Source organism: Bos indicus, chromosome 8 (genome assembly GCF_029378745.1).
Source record: "Bos indicus isolate NIAB-ARS_2022 breed Sahiwal x Tharparkar chromosome 8, NIAB-ARS_B.indTharparkar_mat_pri_1.0, whole genome shotgun sequence".
Lineage (NCBI taxonomy): Eukaryota > Metazoa > Chordata > Mammalia > Artiodactyla > Bovidae > Bos > Bos indicus.
In genome coordinates, this window is record NC_091767.1 from 31,319,096 (window position 1) to 31,343,726 (window position 24,631).

Consider the following 24,631-nt stretch of genomic DNA (forward strand, 5'->3'; position numbering starts at 1 on the left):
GTGCTAATTGATCAAAGATTAATTTATCATTTTCATATAATGAAGTTTAGACTTATAGGAGATTGTATTCAGGTGAGGAAATATAATTTTCTTTCAAGGCAAATACATATTTCAGTTGATATTATATGTTGTTTTATCCAGAAGTTAATTATGAAAATGGAGACAATCTATTGCAATATCACTCATTAAGTTGTTATTAAAAGAGGTCTAATTTTTAATGGTCATTTGTTTTATAATTAGAAAATGCTATTGGAGTGGTTGATTTGTAACATATTAGGATCTATTTATTTAGATCCATAGAAAGTACATAAAATAGGTTAATTTTTTTTCTGAGTAAAATTATTACAGCTATGCTTGAATTATAACAGAGGCCACATAATTTGGGGCAAATTCTAGGGCAGATTATAAAAGAGGGTGAAATTGCTTTGATGCTTTACATAGTGGGAGTCCCACAAACTTTGTTACCACTGGGCAAACATTGATGTGCTTTCCAGTTGGTGGTGGTGTTGCTGGTTATCACCATTGCCACCAGTCTGCCATAACCAGCTATTGGATTCTTTGTGTCTCAAAGAGCTAGGTACCAATATCTATCTAATAGCTCTCTATTAGAAATTTCAAGAAAAATTCTATTGTGTACGTGAATGAATGACTCAGTTAAATATTCAAGTAATTTGTTCTTGGTTCAAACTCTGACACTGGCTTTATCTGTTACTATGAATGGTTTTATGTCACCAGTTCACGAAGTTAAGAAAGTCATGATGTGCGAATTGACTTGGCTACCCTGAGATCATTTCATCAGTCTCCATTGCAACCCCCTCCCTGCCCTTTAAGTGGGCTTGTCCCTGTGCACAGCCTGTGAAAAGATAGCATTGGTTTCTTGACTGAATCAAGGTGAAGCTATCTCCCTTGACACTGGGATAACTTTAGGGGTTACATTATCTAAGTAGTTCCAATCAGAGAGGAAATCAGCAATGCTTTTTCATACAGATTGGCAGTGAGACAGCATTTGGACTTGGTAGCTGCTGGGAGCCACTTTGGGGTCATGAAGGAAACCAGGCAGTTACTTGTGTTACACTCTGGGAGTACAAGTCATCTCTATAAGACAGAATTCCAGAATAAAAAGTACATTGTTGCCTGCTCTGAGAATGATTGCCTTTGAAGCCTGCAGCAGTGCAGACATTATAAATGGAGAGAAAGGGTGGACTAAGACAAAAAATACAATAAATGCAGTTGGAATTGGGAGAAAAGTAAAACCAGCACAAGTATTCTGGACTAGTACAGATTTTGTGAGACAGGTGAATTTTTGAATTTACCTTCAAAGATACTTTAAACCCTGACATAAAGTTTGTAAAATGGCATGAGTTTTTCCCTAAAATTGAACAATTGCATTAAAATGCAAACATGTATGTATGTGTGTGCTAAGTTGCTTCAGTCGTGTCTGACTCTTTGCAACCCCACAAACTGTAGAGTGCCAGGCTCCACTATCCATGGGATTCTCCAGGCAAGAATACTGGAGTGGGTTGCCATTTCCTTCTCCAAGGATCTTTCCAACCCAGGGATCAAATCCATGTCTCTTATGACTCCTGCATTCAGGCTGCTTTTGACCCCTAGTGCCATTGGGAAGCCCTAAAATGCAAGCATACCAACATTTTAAAGGGGAAGATTACCGAAATTTGTTCCTGGCTATTACAATATTTTAAAAAAGGTCACACAAATATTTAAACGTTTTCAAGTTTAAGAGAGTATGCTTGGACTTGCTTAGCATGCAAAATCTAGTATTGAGTACACTATGACATAATTAAGTGATTCAATACATTAGTAATAGAAGGTATTATGTGGCAAGGCTTTATGTATAGTTTCCATATGTGGTTGATATTGAAAACTGTTTCATATCTTTGCTGCTGAAGGAGCAAGAGAGGGCAACTTGAAAACAAGGAAACATATCATATCAAGTTGTAATTAGCTACTTCCCTGTTGGAAATCCCACTAAAATATTGGACAAGAATGTTAAATACCTTGCTCCTTATTGATGCCCCAATGGTGAATACAGTTACTTGGCACTTAAAAATGAATAATGGGTGAATGAACAAAGAGATGTAAGGAGGAAACAGTGAAGCAAGGTCAGAGAATGAGTTATGCAGTGACGTGGGAGAAAAAAGTACGCACAACAAGAGTAGTGAAAGCTCTTGCTTGAAGAAGAGGTTAGCTTCACCTTCTGTATGGTTTTAACTGCCAACCAGAGTTTTTAGTAATGAATTCATTATGGGTATAGCTACTCCTCACAAGATTACGTGTGACCAGAGGTGAACACTGATAAAGGTGGATACTGATAAAGTAGAATCAGTTTGATAGTTTAAAAAGCTGCTGTAAGACATCAGATTTATAGAACTGTTGAATATATCTTATTCTTTTCAACTCTGTAGCTCTAAATCTAAAGCTAGTTCAGTTCAGTCCAGTCCAGTCGCTCAGTAGTGTCTGACTCTTTGCAACCCCATGAACTGCAGCACGCCAGGCCTCCCTGTCCATCACCAACACCTGAAGTCCACCTAAACCAATGTCCATTGCATCAGTGATGCCATCCAACCATCTCATCCTTTGTCCTCCCCTTCTCCTCTGGCCCTCAATCTTTCCCAGCATCAGGGTCTTTTCAAATGAGTCAGTGCTCAGCATCAGGTGGCCAAAGTATTGGAGTTTCAGCTTCAACATTAGTCCTTCCAATGAACACCCAGGACTGATCTCCTTTAGGATGGACTGGCTGGATCTCCTTGCAGTCCAAGGGACTCTCAAGAGTCTTCTCCAACACCACAGTTCAAAAGCATCAATTCTTCAGCTCTCAGCTTTCTTTATAGTCCAACTTTCACATCCATACATGACTACTTGAAAAACAATAGCCTTGACTAGATGGACCTTTGTTGGCAAAGTAATGTTTCTGTTTTTTAATATGCTGTCTAGGTTGGTCATAACTTTCCTTCCAAGGAGTAAGCGTCTTTTAATTTCATGGCTGCAATCACCATCCGCTGTGATTTTGGAGCCCACAAAAATAAAGTCAGCCAATGTTTCCACTGTTTCTCCATCCATTTGCCATGAAGTGATGGGACAAGATGCCATGATCTTCGTTTTCTGAATGTTGAGCTTTAAGCCAACTTTTTCACTCTCCTCTTTCACTTTCATCAAGAGGCTCTTTAATTCTTCTTCACTTTCTGCCTAAGGGTGGTATCATCTGCATATCTGTGGTTATTGATATTTCTCCCAGCAATCTTGATTACAGCTTGTGCTTCTTCCAGCCCAGTGTTTCTCATGATGTACTCTGCATATAAGTTAAATAAGCAGGGTGATAACTTCAAAACACTTGAGCAATCAATAATTTTGTCAAGTAATGAGAAAATAAAGAACATGAAAGTTAGACAATATGAAGAGACTGCTATAATTTTGTCAACTTGGAATTGTTAGAAAATTAGTGATCCAGGCTTAATTATAAGTATAATCAAACTACTCATAAATCTCATTCAAACTTAAGCTTAAACCTCATTTTTGGCTGTGTATGGCACCCAGATGAATTACCATAATTCCTCTGAGATATTACAGTTTAAGTAATGTTTTTCTTGGGGAAAAAACTCAAAATTTGGTCTATTATGTCCTATATGTGCAGCTCAGTTGCTAAGTCATATCGACTCTGCAACCCCATGGACTGCTTCCCACTAGACTACCCTGTCTTGGGATTCTCCTGGCAAGAATACTAGAGTGGGTTGCCATTTCCTCCTCCAGAAGATCTTCCTCACCCAGGGACTGAACCCACGTCTCCTGCGTCTCCTACATCTATGGTTAGGGCCAATGCTCATTAGCGTTAGTCACTTAAACTCTTAATGTGGCAGAGGGAAAAAGGATGATTAAAAGAATTTTGTTCTTTTATTAATTCAATATTGCATAGTCTATTCTGTGACTGTAAAATGAATTCAGGATAGTTATAATCTTATTGGTCAATTCGGGCACTCAAACACCTATTAAAAACCAGAAAAAAGGATGTACTGTGACAGCTCATGGTATTTGATAATGTAACCATATTCAGTTTGACAAGCAGCAATTTAGCCTGACAATGAGCATTTCACATGAATCCTGGGAAGAGAATTAACACTATTTCTCAGATAAATCTTGTCTTAAAAGATCGTAGATTAGTTTACTTTTATAGTGTAATTATTATGTTTATGTGTAGATTTCTGCCTTTTATATTATGACTAATTTAAAATAAATTCTCATTTTGATAGAATATTTAGCTCATACAAACATTTATCACTCAAATCTAATTATTGTGGTATCACATATATTTCTATTACTTTAATACATTACTATTTCCTTCAACTTATTCATTTCTCTATTATATTTTCACTTCATTGATTTCATTACATTGATAATTTTATTATCAATAGAATTATTTTTATTAGTAAAATAGACCCATTAATAGTGGGGGTCAAATATGTCAGGTTTATTTTCATAATCAGCTTCATATGATGGGTATTACTTGGCAATGTAATCTGTTTAGTAATACTTTCTCTTTAGAGACTGTTAATCCCAAACAAGAGAGGCCAAAATGCAGTACTTGGATGCAATCTCAAAAACGACAGAATGATCTCTGTTCATTTCCAAGGCAAACCATTCAATATCACAGTAATCCAAGTCTATGCCCCAACCAGTAATGCTGAAGAAGCTGAAGTTGAACAGTTCTATGAAGACCTACAAGACCTTTTAGAACTAACACCCAAAAAAGATGTCCTTTTCATTATAGGGGACTGGAATGCAAAAGTAGGAAGTCAAGAAACACCTGAAGTAACAGGCAAATTTGGCCTTGGAATACGGAATGAAGCAGGGCAAAGACTAATAGAGTTTTGCCAAGAAAATGCACTGGTCATAGCAAACACCCTCTTCCAACAACACAAGAGAAGACTCTACACATGGACATCACCAGATGGTCAACACCAAAATCAGATTGATTATATTCTTTGCAGCCAAAGAGGAAGAAGCTCTATACAGTCAACAAAAACAAGACCAGGAGCTGACTGTGGCTCTAATCATGAACTCCTTATAACCAAACTCAGACTTAAAGAAAGTAGGGAAAACCACTAGAACATTCAGGTGTGACCTAAATCAAATCCCTTATGATTATACAGTGGAAGTGAGAAATAGATTTAAGGGCCTAGATCTGATAGATAGAGTGCCTGATGAACTATGGAATGAGGTTCATGACATTGTACAGGAGACAGGGATCAAGACTATCCCCATGGAAAAGAAATGTAAAAAAGCAAAATGGCTGTCTGGGGAGGCCTTACAAATAGCTGTGAAAAGAAGAGAAGTGAAAAGCAAAGGAGAAAAGGAAAGATATAAGCATCTGAATGCAGAGTTCCAAAGAATAGCAAGAAGAGATAAGAAAGCCTTCTTCAGTGATCAATGCAAAGAAATAGAGGAAAACAACAGAATGGGAAAGACTAGAGATCTCTTCAATAAAATTAGAGACAAAAAGGGTACATTTCATGCAAAGATGGGCTCGATAAAAGACAGAAATGGTACGGACCTAACAGAAGCAGAAGATATCAAGAAGAGGTGGCAAGAATACACAGAAGAACTGTACAAAAAAGATCTTCACGACCCAGATAATCACGATGGTGTGATCACTCACCTAGAGCCAGACATCCTGGAATGTAAAGTCAAGTGGGCCTTAGAAAGCATCACTACGAACAAAGCTAGTGGAGGTGATGGAATTCCAGTGGAGCTATTTCAAATCCTAAAGGATGATGTTGTGAAAGTGCTGCAGTCAATATGCCAGCAAATTTGGAAAACTGAGCAGTGCCCTCGGGACTGGAAAAGGTCAGTTTTCATTCCAATCCCAAAGAAAGGCAATGCCAAAGAATGCTCAAACTACCACACAATTACACTCACCTCACATGCTAGTAAAGTAATGCTCAAAATTCTCCAAGCCAGGCTTCAGCAATATGTGAACCGTGAACTTCCTGATGTTCAAGCTGGTTTTAGAAAAGGGAGAGGAACTAGAGATCAAATTGCCAACATCTGCTGGATCATGGAAAAAGCAAGAGAGTTCCAGAAAAACATCTGTTTCTGCTTTATTGACTATGCCAAAGCCTTTGACTGTGTGGATCACAATCAACTGTGGGAAATTCTGAAAGACATGGGAATACCAGACCACCTGACCTGCCTCTTGAGAAATCTGTATGCAGGTCAGGAAGCAACAGTTAGAACTGGATGTGGAACAACAGACTTTCCAGATAGGAAAAAGAGTACGGCAATGCTGTATATTGTCACCCTGCTTATTTAACTTATATGCAGAATACATTATGAGAAATGCTGGACTGGAAGAAACACAAGCTGGAATCAAGATTGCTGGGAGAAACATCAATAACCTCAGATATGCAGATGACACCACCTTTATGGCAGAAAGTGAAGAGGAACTTAAAAGGCTCTTGATGAAAGTGAAAGAGGAGAGTGAAAAAGTTGCCTTAAAGCTCAACATTCAGAAAACGAAGATCATGGTATCCAGTCCCATCACTTCATGGGAAATAGATGGGGAAACAGTGGACACAGTGTCAGACTTTATTTTTGGGGGCTCCAAAATCACTGCAGATGGTGATTGCAGCCATGAAATTAAAAGACGCATACTCTTTGGAAAAAAAGTATGCAACCTAGATAGCATATTGAAAAGCAGAGACATTACTTTGCCAACAAAGGTCCGTCTAGTCAAGGCTATGGTTTTTCCTGTGGTCATGTATGGATGTGAGAGTTGGACTGTGAAGAAAGCTGAGCACCGAAGAATTGATGCTTTTGAACTGTGGTGTTGGAAAAGACTCTTGAGAGTCCCTTGGACTGCAAGGAGATCCAACCAGTCCATTCTAAAGGAGATCAGTCCTGGGTGTTCTTTGGAAGGAATGCTGCTAAAGCTGAAACTCCAGTACTTTGGCCACCTCATGCAGAGTTGACTCATTGGAAAAGACTCTGATGCTGGGAGGGATTGGGGGCAGGAGGAGAAGGGGACGACAGAGGATGAGATGGCTGGATGGCATCACTGACTCGATGGACGTGAGTCTGAGTGAACTCCGGGAGTTGGTGATGGACAGGGAGGCCTGGCATGCTGCGATTCATGGGGTCGCAAAGAGTTGGACACGACTGAGTGTTTGAACTGAACTGAACTGAATCCCAAACACTAAAATCTAAAGTGAACCATTAGGAGACTTCACCCCTGGCTTCAGCTATGTTGCATTCCACAATTTAAGAGTTTTTTTTTTTGGTGAAGATCTCCAATGACTACCTTGTCATTAACTACATAATTTCACAAGGCATTTTCCATTTACCATCTTATTTTCTATTTATCATTTTATATTTAAAAGTCAATCATTCAAAAATGAGGATAGATTTGAATATCAAGTCTCTGGAGGTACAGTAACTCAATAAACTTAGAAGAAATCAGAAGGGAGAAGGTGGAAAGACTTAGAGGCATAAATGACATATTTTAACTGGTTACCTTTTATCTTGTTCTTAAGAATGTATGAAGCAAACGTTGAAGATACTTTTAGAAATTTCTAAAAATAATGTTAGGTTTTTAGTTATTGACTTGGAAATCTGTACCTGATATATATTTGAGTGGAAAAATAAGTTCAAACTAATGAGTTTAGATAGTATAATCTAACTTCTGGAAAAAAAATAAAACCTAGGAAAAGAGTTCTCTCTGTATGTTTGAATATAGGTGGGAAAAAGTATATGTGTGTGTATATATATATACACACACATATGGGTTTCCCTGATAGCTGAGACAGTAAAGAATCTGCCTGTAATGTGGGAGACCTCAGTTCAGTCTCTGAGTTGGGAAGATCCCCTGGAGGTGGGCATGGCCACCTACTCCAGTATTCTTGCCTGGAGAATCCCCATGGACAGAGGAGCCTGGTGAGCTATAGTCCATGGGGTTGCAAAGAGCTGGACATGACTGAGAGACTAAGCACAGCATATAGCATGCACACCCACACATGTATAAAAGAAGGATGGAGTGTATATTTAATCAAGGTCTAAGACTAATACATTAAAAAAAAAAAAAAAAAGATGCCTCTTTTAGTTCTATTTGTGCTCCTGTAACAAAAGCACCATAACCTGGGTGGTTATAAATATAAGGGCTTCCTTTGTGGCTCAGCTGGCAAAGAATTGCCTGCAATGTGGGAGACCTGGGGTTCAATCCCTGGGTTGGGAAGATCCCCTGAAGAAGGGAATGGCTATCCACTCCAGTCTTCTGGCCTGGAGAATTCCATGGACTATATAGTCCATGGCGTTGCAAAGAGTTGGACATGACTGAGCGACTTTCACTTTTTATTTAGAAGGTAATGGCACCCCACTCCAGTACTCTTGCCTGGAAAATCCCATGGATGGAGGAGCCTGTTGGGCTGCAGTCTATGGGTTTGCTAAGAGTCGGACACGACTGAGCGACTTCACTTTCACTTTTCACTTTTCACTTGCATGCATTGGAGAAGGAAATGGCAACCCACTCCAGTATTCTTGCCTGGAGAATCCCAGGGATGGGGGAGCCTGGTGGGCTGCCATCTATGGGGTTGCACAGAGTCGGACACAACTGAAGTGACTTAGCAGCAGCAGTAGCAGCAATAAACATTTATTTCTCACAATTCTGGAGACTAAGAAGTCCAAGATCATGGTGCTAGCCCACTGATGGTCTGGTGAAATGAGAGCCCCATTGCCTCATTCATAGTTATCTGCTCACTCTACTCTCACAAGGCAGAAAGGCAAGGGTACTTTCTTGGCTTCCCAGGCTAAATGCTTTACCTACATTATTGCTTTTAATCCTGAAAACTCGGTAAATTAAGCATTATTATTATTTTCACTTCACAGATAAGAAAATGGTGATGTAGAGTTTGAGGAATCTTTATGAAGTTATAATTAGTAGATGTATTGGTCAGCTTTCGCAGCAGCAGAAAAAAAAAAAATCCCAAACAAACAAAAAATCCTGAAAATCTCATATATCTGTAGATAAATTGGTACAAACTTCTTTGACCAGGCTTGTTTGGGTTCAGCTGGGCCTGGCTTCAGACTATTAGTTGGATTCAAGCCTTCTCTGAGTATTTTTTCATTCTGAAATAAAGATCCACTCTCTGAGGCAAGCTGTTCTCATGGGGGAAGGAAGAAGTCCAAAGGGAAAAGATTACATAACGGGGACTGGCATACTGTCACTTGAATTTCCATTCCAGGGTCATGGCAAGTCACAGGTCAAGCCAAAGTCAGTCATCAGGGAAGTGTTCTCTGCCCTCATGGGGGCATGGCAAGGAGAGAGAGGGAAAGAAGAACTGACCGCAGTAGGCAACAGCACTGGCATTCAAACCCAGGACTACTTCAATTTAAACCCTGCTGTTTGAACTACTTTCCTATTCTAAATAAATAGGAACCTATTTTATCTTCCTTTATGGTTAGAATTTTCTGAATGAAGTTTCTAATCAGGAGTAAATTTATTTTTCCCTCATTAGTTGATAAAATTTAGGAAAACATAATCTCAGTTATTGACATACAGAAGATTATCTTCTATAGCAATGATAATAAAATTCTTATTAATCATTTGACAGATACTTAATAATCTCCTGTAGTGTTTAAACTTTATTTTTGACAACTTGGCAGATTTCCATAGTCATGTTTTCAAAGATGTACATTGCTTAATAATATATTCTAATACTTTAAATTCTATTATATGTTAAATCTAGATAGTTATCACTTCAAACCATTTGGTCAACATGGTTTGATTAATGATACCTTTGATAGGTTTGGTAAATATACTTGGAAAATTTATACCACAAAACAGATACTCTCAGATAACTAGGGGTTTACAAAGTGTCACAAGTCTTTTTTGTAGCAACTCAGCAGTGTCTGTGCAAGTTGGAAACCCTTTGATTCAGCCTTCTGATTTCTGGGAATTTACGTTGTACATATATGATAGAACAAATACAAATTGTGTCATTGTATATTGCCATATACAATAATATATTGTATATATTGTATACATAGTCTATATCATATATATACAATATATTCAATATATTGTATGTGTAGTATATGCATATATATATTAACACACTATTTGAAACAGTATAAACTTAGAAACGGTACAGTGTAGATGACAGCACCTTTATGGCAGAAAACAAAGAGGAACTGAAGAGCCTCCTGATGAAGGTGAAAGAGGAGGGAGAAAAAGCTGGCTTAAAGCTCAACATTCAAAAGACTAAGAACATGGCATCTGGTCCCATCACTTCATGGCAACTAGATAGGGAAACAATGGAAACAGTGACAGATTTTATTTTCTTGGGCTCCAAAATCACTGCAGATGGTGACTGCAGCCATGCAATTAAAAGATGCTTGCTCCTTGAAAGAAAAGCTATGACAAACCTAGAAAGAAGTGAAGTCAACAGAAATCAAATGGCTGAATCAAAGTGTTTCCAACTTGCACAGACACTGCTGAATTGCTACATATAGGACTTGTAACACGTTGTCAACCCCTAGTTATCTGAGAGTATCTGCTTTGTGGTATAAATTTTCCAAGTATATTTACCAAAGCTATCAAAGATATCATCAATCACCATGTTGACCAAATGCTTTGAAGTGACAACCATCTAAATTTAACATATAATAGAATTTCAAGTATTACAATATATTATTAGGCAATGTATATCTTTGAAAACATGACTGTGGAATTCTGCAAAGTTGAATATGACAAACCTGCTGCTGCTAAGTCGCTTCAGTCGTGTCTGACTCTGTGCGACCCCAGAGACGGCAGCCCACCAGGCTCCCCCGTCCCTGGGATTCTCCAGGCAAGAACACTGGAGTGGGTTGCCATTTCCTTCTCCAATGCATGAAAGTGAAAAGTGAAAGTGAAGTCGCTCAGTCGTGTCCGACTCTTTGCAACCCCATGGACTGCAGCCTATTAGGCTCCTCCATCCATGGGATTTTCCAGGCAAGCGTACTGGAGTGGGGTGCCATTGCCCTCTCCATGACAAACCTAGACAGCATATTAAAAAGCAGAGATGTTACTTTGCCAGCAAAGGTCCATATATTCAAAGCTATGGTTTTTCCAGTAGACATGTATGGATGTGAAAGTTGGACCATAAAGAAGACTGAGGGCTGAAGAATTGATACTTTTGAATTGTGGTGCTGGAGAAGAATCTCGAGAGTCCCTTGAACAGCACAGAGATCAAACCAGTCAGTTCTAAAGGAAATCAATCCTGAACACTCATTGGAAAGACTGATGCTGAAGCTGAAACTCCATCCAATACTTTGGCCACCTGATACGAAGAGTTGACTCATTAGAAAAGACCCTGATGCTGGGAAAGATTAAGGCAGGAGGAGAAGGGGATGATGAAGGGCAAAATGGTTGGATGGCATCACAGACTCAATGGACATGAGTTTGAGCAAGCTCCAGGAGGTGGTGAAGGACAGGGAAGCCTGGAGTACTGCAGTCCATGGGGTGGCAAAGAGTCAGACATGATTTAGCGACTGAACAGCAACAATAAGAAATGATACAAGTGTCCATTAAAGGGTATAGGTCAAATAATTATTACAAATGGTACAAAAATATGAAGAAAAACTCTATATTCCAATATAGAACAATCTCAAGATATGATTTTAAATATAAAAAGTGAAGGACAGAACAATGTATATATCTTTTATGAAAGGAAGGAGAAAAATAAGAAAATATGCCTGATATGTTTGATAAAGATGCACAGGAAATGAATAAACCTATAGACTATATAGGGACAAGATTCAGAGGGAGCTTCTTTACTATGTACCTTTTGTGTTGTTTGGATTTTTGAACCACAAAAATAAAGGAAAATTTCCTTAGTTAAATAGTATTCCAATACCAAAACAATATAATGTATAGATCATTAACTTCATGGGGACTTTCTATACAATAATTTAGTTGAAAAATATACCTTAGCTGTATTATTTGTGAAGGAAAATTCTGTTCTATATGATAATCTATTTCTTTTTAGAAATTCCACTGCATATTCTTGGTTAGTTATATAAACTATTCTAAACCACAGAAACTTTTCACTTCCTTTGGTCTTTGACTATTTTTGTAAAAACTATGGAAGTATTTCATATTTACTGGCATCTGGATATATGTGTATTTTTATAGTCAATTCTTGTCTAAAATTGGGTGAAGGGAGACGCTGAGTCCTTGGATTTTAGATAGGTGAAGGAATTGAGTGGGTATGGATAGGTAGGGCCCTTATTCCAGAACCTTGTCAACAGCAATGGCTAGACCTATCCAGGTCAACTTCAGCCAGCACTTGCCCTTATTCTTAAGGTTTATCATTTGTAGTTTTAAGGCCAAGTAGTAGCACATTCTAGCCTAATAGTGAATTGGTAAATAACAAAGGACATGGACAGAATTCACACAAAGTAAAGTAAAATTCTTAGGTGAATCCATTTAAAGTGTTACATTCAATAATAATCAAAAGAATATTCATTTAAAGGGACTACTTGAAAAGTATTTAATCAATCTATATAACTGCATGCTTCTAATTCTACTGCATGACTAAATAAAAATGAAGTATCAAGTTGAAAGAGATATAAGACAAAGGTTGATTTCCCACTATGGTTGGAAGACAGCTTTCTTTTAAAAAAAATTATTTATTTATTTTAATTGGAGGCTAATTACTTTACAGTACTGTAGTGGTTTTTGCCATACATTGACACAAATCAGCCACAGATGTACATGTGTCCCCCATCCTGAAACCCCTTCCCACCTCCTTCCCCATCCCATCCCTCAGGGTCGTCCCTGTGCACTGGCTCTGAGCGCCCTGTCTCATGCATTGAACCTGGACTGGCGATCTATTTCACATATGGTAATGTACATGTTTCAATGCTATTCCCTCAAATCATCCCACCCTCGCCTTCTCCAACAGAGTCCAAAAGTCTTCTTTATCTCTGTGTCTCTTCTGATATCTTGCATATAGGGTTATCGTTACCATCTTTCTAAATTCCATATATATGCGTAAATATACTGTATCGGTGTTTTTCTTTCTGACTTACTTCACTCTGTGTAGTAGGTTCCAATTTCATCCACCTCATTAGAACTGATTCAAATGCATGCTTTTTAATAGCTGAGTAATATTCCATTGTGTATATGTACCACAGCTTTCTTATCCATTCGTCTGCTGATGGACATCTAGGTTGCTTCTATATCCTACCTATTGTAAATAGTGCTGTGATGAACATTGGGGTACACGTGTCTCTTTCAGTTCTGGTTTCCTCGGTTTGTATGCCCAGCAGTGGGATTGCTGGGTCATAAGGCAGTTCTATTTCCAGTTTCTTAAGGGATCTCCACACTGTTCATAGTGGCTGTACTAGTTTGCATTCCCACCAACAGTAAGAGGGTTCCCTTTTCTCCACACCCTCTCCAGCATTTATTGTTTATAGACTTTTTGGTAGCAGCCATTCTGACCAGATGAGATGTTACCTCATTGTGGTTTTGATTTTCATTTCTCTGATAATGAGTGATGTTGAGCATCTTTTCATGTGTTTGTTAGCCATCTGTATGTCTTCTCTGGAGAAGTGATTGTTTAGTTCTTTGGCCATTTTTTGATTTGATTGTTTATTTTTCTGGTATTGAGCTGCGTGAGCTACTTGTATATTTTTAAGATTAATTCTTTGTCAGTTGCTTCATTTGCTATTATTTTCTCCCATTCTGAAGGCTGTCTTTTCACCTTGCTTATAGTTTCCTTCATTGTGCAAAAGCTTTTCATTAGGTCCCGTTTGTTTATTTTTACTTTTGTTTCCATTACTCTGGGTCATAGAGGATCCTGCTGTGATTTATGTCAAAGAGGGTTTTGCCCATGTTTTCATGTGGCTCTCATGTTTCTGCATCTCTTATATCAAGACCCAGACTTAAATATTCCAGATCATCTTTTCAAGGATATTTGAATGGTGAATAGCCTTGGAAGGTAGAGAGAATATCTCTCTCCAGAGCAAAACAGAAGGCAGAACCCCAGCTTTGCTTAAGTGGAAAGGATTCCGCTCATTATAGAAACATCCAGTTACTTCTTGGCTTGTGCCTGAAGTTCCCTCCTGAACTAACTTTCCTCTCATGCATGAGGTCAACATCTAATCCCAATTTCTATTCCATGGTAAGATCCCTGAAGGCCTCATGTTCCTGCAGTTCAATTCCCCTCTATCTAGCAAGACAGCTCTGCTTTCAGCTGGGACTCCTTTGTGCAAAGAACCTTTTTGCCCTTTGACAGTTATTCATGCAACTAAGTTACTGAAACGCATGCCTCTTTCTTTAGAAATTACCTCTTGGAGGAGTCTGTTCTTCCTGCTGGGTACGGGGACACAATAATACAACTTTACATGAGGTGCCCTGTTGACTGACTGCACGCACTGGGCAGGGTGTCTCTTCAGTCTTGGTATAGAAAGATCTCAATCTTACATCATTATCCTGATGCTCTCCTGATTCGGGTCTCCTGTGGCCTCCCTTTTATCAGTTGCCTCTAAATTGTCCTGGCTCCTCCAGGAGGCCTGAAACTGAGGAATCCAGGGCTCCTAGTTTCATCAGTACTCCTACTGTCCTCCACGTGGGCATACAGCAATCTGGGAAACTGCCAAATCCCAGGGAGATTAAAGCAGGGGTCTCTTCAAAGATATGACTGATGACTGGCTGTACAGTTGAACTTCCAATGACAGTTTTAACTTCTCAGCAAGAGGTTCTATAAGATATGGCTTTGCTGAATCTTCAGGGTAGAAGGGAGCATTCTTTGAACTCTGAGTCACTAGACTGTTTAGATTTCTGTTTAGATTTTTGGGAGTTTCCTAGCTTGCTGGCTCTCAGGATGTCTCTTGATTGTGGTTGAGAAGCTGTGAATTCCTCACCCTTGACTATCTCCCTTGACCCTTTGACCCTTGAAGAGATTCTTCATTTAATCTCTCACATCCTTATGCTCTGGGAACATTGCTATTCTATTGTCAGATTCTCCTGGGATATAACTGACTCTCATCCTTGGGCTCATTTCCTGTTGCTTGCCTTGTAAGCAGCCTCTGAACTGCCTCTGTTGCCCCTGAAATACAGTCCCACTGTGTCATGTCTTGGCAACAGTGATGGGTGGGAGAGTGTGAAAAATCTGCTCTCTTCTCATCTGAGAAAGGTCTGTGAATCCAGAGCTAGTAACAAGGAAGGACCATTTCTCTGCCCCCTTGTGAGGGGGGCAGACGGAGCACTTGGACCCAGGGCAAGGATTATATTTTTAGTGATTGCCTGTCTTCCTGATCTGCTTGAGGCTTTCTTTCTGGGAACTGTGTTACTCAGCTATGGAGTCAATCCTTGACAGATAGTGATGAGGAGAGAATGAGAGATGAGGAAAGGAACTAGGATTGGGTTGCCCTCACCAAAACAGTTTATGGATTCAAGTCCCTTTTATAAGGACACTTGTGATTGAATTTAGGATTCACTGAGGTAACCGGGATAATCTCTCCATCTCAAGAGTCTTAACTTACTCATAATAGCAAAGCACATTTTTTTGCATATAAGAAAACATTCACAGCTCTCACGAATCCAGACCTGGTTATATCTGGGGGGAGGGGATCATTATGGAGCTTACTATACACAAAAAAACTGCCCTGGTGGCTCAAATGATAAAGAATCCCTTTGCAATGCAGGAGACCTGGGTTCAATCCTTAAGTCAGGAAGATCCTGTAGAGAAGGGAATGGCTACCCGCTCCCGTATTCTTACCTGGAGAATCCCATAGATAGAGGAGCCTGGTGGCCTACAGTCCATGAGGTCTCAAAGAGTCAAACATGACTGAACACCTAACACACACATACACATAACTGTGAATTTAAATTTCAGAGCCTCAAGGTCAATTTGTGGCTCTAGGCCAGTAGGTAAGACGTGGACAAGATGAAAGAGGCTGAAGTGGACATCTTTGTTTTTATTTGAATAGTTAGCATGTATTCAGCCTTCTGAAACAGTCCTTCTATTTTCCTCTTCAGCCTTGTGCAGGTGGAGTTGTAGTCCCTAATCATCCCTACACTCACGGCATCCGAGGGACTTAGTTCTGGCCATAATTTCTAATAACCTAGTTAAAGTGAATGGTTCGGTGACCCAACTGAAGCCAATGAGGCTTTTGCAAGAGGTATCATGAGAGAAATACCACATTTTTAACCGCTCTTGAACTTGGGAGAAGACAACCCTGACCTAGTTGGCAGCCATGCTGCCAGCGTGTAAAACCTGAGAATAAAGTCAAAAGACGGAGAATGTAAAAGTAGAGAGGAACTCATTTCTGATGACATCAGCTGAGTATCTCTGCTAAGGATCAAATTTGCCCTCAGACTTTGTTGTATTAATCAGTGAAATCCCTTCTTGGTTAAAGCTTTGTTTGTTTGTTCATATAAGAACACCTGTCCAACTGGGAGCTTTTAAAATCAAAGACTGCTATGAAGCTTAGAGGCATGATATTATAAGATGGCTTATAAAGTGAAAATGAGGAAGTTGTTTCACTTTATAATGATTGGTTATTACACTGGTGGTTCCCAGATGGCAATGAATTGGTTAAAATTTACTCTCTTATACCTTTCTTACGAAGATGACTGTTCTTTTATGATTATAGAAGGCATTTATGAGAAGCAGCCTAAAAGGCAGCCCAAGTTGTGTTTCACTTGTTTTGCACGAAAAACTAGGTTTCACTTATCTGGCTTAAGTGATTTTGACTGCTTAGGGAATTTTGGGGTCTAGTTTCTTTTGTATTTAATTTTAACACCAGGAAGGCAGAGGGCACAGTTGGAAGCTGCAGGTTGTGCTGTCTGGCTTCATGTGTATGTGTGTATGTATGCATATGTATATGTAGTGGGGGCAGGGAGAAGATAGACCAGATGGGGTCACCTGAGCCTCATCTCTGGGGATCTTGCGAGTTCTACCGAGCAGCAGGGGAGTCCTAGAATAAGAAAATATGGGTGCTCCAGGTGCCAGAGGTTGCTTGTCCTAGGCTTGTCTATGAGTATGGTTCATGCCATCTATTAAGCAGATCCTGATCCCTGTCTACTGCTCACCCCTAACTGAGGGTGACAGTGTTTGTGTGCCTCCCAGACAGATGCAGGGATGGGTTCTGGTCCTAAGGCTATGCTTGAGTAGTACTACCAAAGGACCGAATGGGGGAGTCAACTGCATGTGCTAGAGCCTTCCAGAAGGCCAAATACCCCAATCAGTGACTCAGGCTTCTGGCAAGTGACTGTGGGGCCCCATCCAACGTCTGCCCAGATCCAGGGTCAGTTGCACATCCCTTCATCAGTGCTAAATTATATTTGTTGTTGTAGTTACTTTCAATCAAATGTTTCCTCATGGTACATATGAATTCTGTTTATGGTTCTTTCTTCTGTGCTAGCACACTAAAACATAGACATTAACCTGTTTTAATATCTCATCATGTCTCAGTTCCCCCTTCTGTACAAGAGGATTTAGCTCCATTAAATACTTAAAACATTTTCATATATATAGTTCGTGTGGGACTCTGGAGCAGAACGGGAACCTCTGCGGGACCTCGTAGCCAAGGCAGCAGAGGAGCCGAGGCACTTCCGGTGTTCCACAGTAATACTCGTAGCCAATTAGCTGAGGTAGTACTCATAGCCGAGTACTACGAGGTAGTACTACAAGCCGCGTACTGTGAGGTAGTACTTACAGTAGCCTAGGCACCACCCGCATTCGGCCGCCACGTCCCAGCGACTCCTGCACCACCCAGGGGAGCGAGCTCTGAACATCTTGTGGTTAGGCCACTCCTTGGGGCCAGGAGCAGGGAAGCCAAGTGTGGGAATCCCCCAGACTAGCCAATTCCCGCGACTCAGCCTCTTCCTGCCACCCAAATCATCATGACCCACTTCAACAAGGGCCCTTCCTATGGGCTCTCGGCTGAGGTCAAGAACCAGATAGCTTCCAACTATGATCACTAGGCAGAAGAAGATCTCCACAATTGGATAGAAGAGGTGACAGGCATGAGCACTGGCACCAACTTCTAGCTGAGTGTGAAAGATGGCATTAATCTCTGTGAACTCATGAACAAGCTACAGCCAGGCTCAGTGAAGAAGGTCAATGAGTCCTCATTAAACTGGCCTCAGGTGGAGAATATCAGCAAATTTATTAAAGCTATTCAGGCTTACGGCATTAAGCCACAGGACATATTAAGCCACGTGATGTATTTGAAGGAAATGATCTTTTTGAGAATGGAAACATGAGGTTCAGACTAGTTGGTGGCCCTAGCAGGTGTGGCCAAAACAAAAGGATTCCATACAACCATTGACATTGGAGATAAGTATGCAGAAAAACAAACAAGACATTTTGATGAAGGAAAATTAAAAGCTGGCCAAAGTGTAATTAGTTTGCAGATGGGAACCAACAAATGGCACCAGTCAAGCAGGTATGACGGCCTATGGGATGAGAAGGCACCTTTATGATCCCAAGATGCAAACTGACAAACCTTTTGATCAGACCACAGTTATCCTACAAATGGGCACCAACAAAGGAGGCAGCCAGGCAGGGATGTTAGCACTGGGTACCCGAAAAGATATCTACGATCAGAAGCTAACGTTACAACCCATGGAGAACTCCACAATTTCCCTACAGATGGGTACCAACAAAGTTGCTTCCCAGAAAGGAATGAGTGTGTGTGGCCTTGGGTGGCAACTGTATGATCCCAAATACTGTGCTGCTCCCACAGAACCTGTCATTCACAATGGAAGCCAAGGAACAGGAACCAGTGGGTCGGAAATCAGTGATTTTCAGGCAGAATACTCAGATGAATATCATGGCCAGTACCAAGATGACTACCCAGAGGTTATCCGGAATGATGACCAAGGCACTGATTATTAGATTAACAGAAGAGCTCAGTATTTAGCCCATTGTTTTTATTCAGTGAGAACCAAGCTAGCCTTGAGTTATTTTTATCTTGTCTTCCTAAAACACTATTATGCTTATTGTACCTAAAGGAACTATTGCCTTACATATGTTCCTTTTTCCTTTTTCAGCCTCTTCCCTAAATAGTTGCCTTTTAGTGCTGTGACAGTTAAATCCTACAGCATAACCAATAACCTGCATATGAAGTAAAAAGGAATACTGTAAAAGGGGAGTACTCTTGTACAGTCAATTCTTTCCTTAAAAAATATGCATTTTTACAGTCCTCTTCTTAAACTTGTGTTTTCAAACAATAGGAAACTACTTTTTTTAGTTTAGTATCTCATTTCTACATGGAAGACTAAATTCATGCTTATAGCTAAATGTGGTCTTTGCCAACTAAATTTAAGATACAGCATTTTAGAAATTTACATATCAATATTTCTACAGTATTGTTTGCTAACTTTTAAATAAAGTCCTGATCAGTGTGCAAAAAAAAAAAAAAGAAAATTTGCATATATAAAATAGGATAATCAAGGTTAACGCAGAAAATATTTCTAGAATCTTTCCAAAATCATGAGGTGCAAGTAAAATGATGTTTAAGTTTTATAAATTAAATTATATCTGACTCTAAGCCCCTATTTACAGGGGTGGAATGATACCTAATAATAATCTGTAGTGTAATATACCTTCTAAGACGGAGAAGGCAATGGCACCCTACTCCAGTACTCTTGCCTGGAAAATCCCATGGTTGGAAGAGCCTGGAAGGCTGCAGTCCATGGGGTCGCTGAGGGTCAGATACGACTGAGCGACTTCCCTTTCACTTTTCACTTTCATGCACTGGAGAAGGAAATGGCAACCCACTCCAGTGTTCTTGCCTGGAGAATCCCAGGGACAGGGGAGCCTGGTGGGCTGCTGTCTGTGGGGTCGCACAGAGTCGGACACGACTGAAGCGACTTAGCAGCAGCAGCAGCAGCAACAGCAACCTTCTAAGAGGGAAAAAAACAAAGACCTCTAGTCTTTGGTCCTTTGAAGTTGCCACCAAGAGGCTCACAGAACAGAACGTTATTGTCCATTCAAAGATAGGTAATACCACATACAGCTTCTCTGCTAGGGTGGTTCCAGAATCTTTGGCTGAAACTCTCAAGGTTGTGATACTGGATGTTTGGCAGCCCCCACCTCTGGGAACACATCTTCTTTCCCCATCAGTAGCCCTCATGTGACCTTGGGGACTGCACCAAAGGACACAACCCTTTGTAGAACCCAGTTCTGCTTGCCTTTCCTCCAGTCCTAGGAGCCGCTGCTACATTTGAGCAACACCTCCTTTCAACCCAGTCCCTTTCTCTTTCCCCTGAGGACTACAAAGCTAAGTTCTCCTCTCACAAAAGAGCCTTGATAAGGTTGGACAACAGATATCTAGAAGCTTTCATGTTGGGTCAGGTGGCACAAAAGCCATTACCAACCACCAAGAGAAAGCAGAAACTCAGACCTTCTGGAAGAGGTTGGATTGGGGCCAAGTTACCCTTTCACTTTTATGCTAGTCTCTTCTGATTGCTTAGTAAATTTTATCCTGCCTCAGCTGTCTGTTACTTAGCAGACAGTGAGGAGGTAGAACAGAAATATTTTCAGAGAGCCCATCAGCTCTCCGGTCTTGTCATGACGATCTCACACACTGAAGCATGGTCAACCACCTAAACTTGCACGGTGATTGGCACTCTACCCAAAAGAATAGGGGAACAGACCTCAGTTTGGGGAGAAGTTCTGGTAAGGACAAAGTGGAGAAGGAACTGCCCCAAGTTCCTGAAATGTCCTTTGGCCTCTGTAATGTTATGGAATCGATGGCCTGAGTGTGTATCCTTGTTTACCACTTGCTGGTCATGTGATACTGGGCAGCTCAACCTACTTCTCTGAGTCTCAGTTTGCCATCTGTTATACAGTACATAATCAATTTCATGAGGGTGTTGTGAGAATTAGTTAAGTACTTTATTGAAGGTTTTTAGCTTAGTTACTGGCACATGGTCTTTGGTAAACATTTGTTATATCATTGTTATTAACCACTGACCCATCACACATTTTTACATCCAAATTTTAGCTGATATTTCCATTTGTGGTCTAGCCTCACTTCCCAGATCTGATGCTTGGAACACTTTTACAGCTGTAGTCTTTTGCCAAACCACTATATGGATTCTCTCCCTGGCTATGTTGCTCTCTGAGTTCTGACTAAATCTGTTACTTAGCCTTACTTCACACACTACGGTGGGCATACTTTCACCATGTCTAGTCCAACTCTCCATGTGAAACCCAGACTCATGTAATTCCCTTTGGTGCATTCTGTAGGATTTACATATTCCTCTTGCCCAGGAGATTAAAGTTAGGGGAGAGACTGGAGACCAGGATCCTAGCAAAGAATGTACTCATTTGTTCTTAGCATCACAAATTACGTCTCTCACTTCCAACACTCCACACTCTCATGTTAAAGAGCAGCTTTTCACTCAGGCCCAGCCAGTGGCAGTAGTAATAACGCTATTAGAGAAATCCAAGTAACAAGCAGGGGAGAGATAGGTAAGGAGGGAAAAGCAAAGTAAACAATTATCATTTGTAAAATTAGATAGCCAGTGGAAATTTGCTGTATGATGCAGGGAGCTCAAATCTGGTGCTCTGTGACAACCTAGAGGGGTGGGAGGATGGAGGGAGGTTTAAGAGGAGGGTGACATATGTATCCCTATGACTGACTCATGTTGACATATGGCAAAAATCAACACAATATTGTAAAGCAATTATCCTCCAATTAAAAGTACATAAATTGAAAAAATTTAGAGACAGAAAAGAAATTGCCTACTTGTTATAATGGAAAGGACTCTGTAGTTGGTTTACCAGTCCATTTGACAGTTCAGAGATCAGCTCAGAGATAAAGTGGCAAATTTGTAATATATGTCACATCTTCCTTCCTCTCTATTCATCCCTTCCCTCAGGGATGTAGAATAACACTTTAGTTTGACTCTTGTATTTTTCTCCCTTTTCTCTTTTATCTCTTTCTTAGAACTCATGTTAGAATATTTTAGGATTTGCTTGTGCAAAAAATCATTAGGCAGATTCTTCACCACTGAGCCACTTGGGAAGCCCCAGTGTTTAGTGCTGTTGTAGTTGAGTCGCTCAGTCATGTCCAACTCTACGACCCCATGGACTGCAGCACACCAGGCTTTCCTGTCCTTCACCATCTCCCAGAGTTTGCTCAAACTCAAGTGTACTTGTCCTCAAATGGAAATTTGGCTATCTTGTTAAATGTGTTATAGAATAGGGGGATTGCTTAAGAATGAATAACAACATTTTTGAGCTTCTGGTTTTTAATATATAAATTTAGATAACATCTGTTAGTATCTTGTTTATCTTTGAGTGCCAGTGAAAAACAAATATTATATTTTTTTTTAGAAAACTAGAGCACCACATTTGTTGAAAGATTGATTATGATGTCAGTCATGTTAAAGTATATTCTATGTTCCCTGGTGGTTTTATTAGGTGTTCAATGGTTGATAACATTACTTGATTTTTCTAGTAGTTTACTCCTCAACCAGAGATATACATTAGAAACATCTGGATAGTTTTTAAGATGTATTAATTCTCAAGAAATTCCCCAGATTAATTTTGTAATCACAATGAATAGGGCTCAGGCATTGGGACTTTTAAAAAGTTCCCCTGGTTACTCTAAAGAAAAACCAAGATTGAGAGAATCTGTCATAGCAAAAACCCATCCTTTCCTCTTGTAATTAACAGACTCTAGTTCAGGTGTAGGATAGAGCATGGTTCATCTCAAGAAAACTAATAAAAGAAGGCCCTGTGACTGTGACGCAGTGACGAACCATCCTTGATTGCCCAGGATTGAGAAGGTTCCACAGACATGATACTTTCACTGCCAGAACTAAGAAAGTCCCAGGCAAGCAAGATTGAATTGGTCACTCTAAACTCTCTCTGATCTTGTAGATGAGTTGTTTATTTCTGTGCAAGATTTTATTCTTTCCTAACTTGAGGAATTGGTATGACGGTAAAAGCTCTGCTCTGAACTATCCCAGTGTCTGGTTTTAAACAAGACCATCTGATGACGTGACTGTTGCTGCTGCAGTGATCTGCAGCCATGAGAAGAAGGTCAAGAGGACCAGTCAAGACAGGGACCTGGAGCTCTGCCACGGCTGAGCAGCTCAACCTAACCCAAAATTCTGCTGACTTCCAGAATTCTTGTCATGTGAGAATGTTAGTTTAAATCATGGTCAACTGAATTTTTTTGCTCTTGGTAGGCGTAAGCGCTCAGTGTATCCATAACCATCAAAACTACATGCAATCAGACAGTTGTTCTTCGTCTCAGAAATGTCTCCAAAGCCTGCTAACCACTGTTGGCTTCAAACCTTCATCTTTGTTAGCTGTCTTGGTTTTCTGTTATGTTTGGCTTACTGTCCTCATACCCCTCAACCACTACCACCATCCACCCTTAACTGGAATGTAGACTGTTTTCCCGACTCTGATCAGCACACTCAGAGACAAAGACAAGTCTGTGAACTTACGCCTTGGCACCATACCCTGGCATTTGCAGGCAGCAGTCCCATTGCCGTTGATCTTGGGGACGCTGTGCTTGGGTAGGGTTCCAGTTTGTCCAATACCTGTTTGTCTGAGAAGAGGGAAGAAATCGAACAACTTTGATACCACTAAAATCTGCTCCTTAGAGGATGCCAATGTGTTGATTAATGCTTGATAACCAAATTGAAAACAAACTCATACAACAACATCATGTCTTAGAACTCAGGAATATTTGCTGTGCTGATTCTCCTTCATTAATATCTCATTATGCAGAAACGGCATATTCTACTTGATGATTTCCCTGGCTAGTCCTCAGTGACGTGGCTTAAAAATGACAGCATCCCAGACTCTTAACTCCAAACAATGGAGCTAAGTCTGTGAAACTCAGTGTTTTTAAGAGAGAATAGGAATGTGCATGCTGTCAAACTTGCTTTGCTCTTTTTCCGTTGGCTTGTACCAAAAGCATGCGTGGCCTTCCAAGAGCCAGAGCTGCACATGTGGGTCCTGGCAGAACTCCCCTCCGTGCCCATCTCATTCACAGGGAACTCCAGCAGGGCTCAGCCTTCTCTGAAATGTTCTCACCTGGTCTCTCAGCCAACTGCTTTTCTTCCCATTATTATTAAGCAGGTCAAGTTGGCAGTGACAACTGCCCTTGGTCTAATATTGAAATCATTCTTTCCACTACTGCATCATTCCTCCAGCATTTTGTAGAATGTGCTTAAGACCAATAGATTGGTTAAAAACAAGTCAGCCAATAGGGGACTGTTTTATTCACTTGACGTGGAACTTATAATACACAAATGCATATGGAGCTATATGTTTCACACATAGATGTGAGACACTTACAGTGAGAACAAGGAAAGTGTCTGTCCTCCATGCATGTAGAGAACACACAGGAAGACATTATACACCATGGGGGAGTTCAACACCAAGGAAGCCATTCTTTCATCTCTTTTCTGAGAACATAACACCCTGGCTATGGCCATAATGCTTGGAAGGATGGAGATATATTGCTTTTTATAACAGTTGATAATTCAATGATTAAGCACACTTCAGGAAACCAGGGGTTGGTGCTTTTTTTTTTTTTTTTTTTCTTCCCTTTGATTCAGAATTCAGGCTATGCCAAATGCACTAGATGAGCGAAAAGGACT

The 24,631-nt window shown here is 40.2% G+C and overlaps 1 pseudogene; it reads left to right on the top strand.

The window, feature by feature from the left end:
* The first annotated feature begins 17,896 nt into the window (after positions 1 to 17,896).
* On the top strand, positions 17,897 to 19,176 carry LOC109562470 (calponin-3 pseudogene; annotated as a pseudogene).
* The last annotated feature ends 5,455 nt before the right edge of the window (positions 19,177 to 24,631 follow it).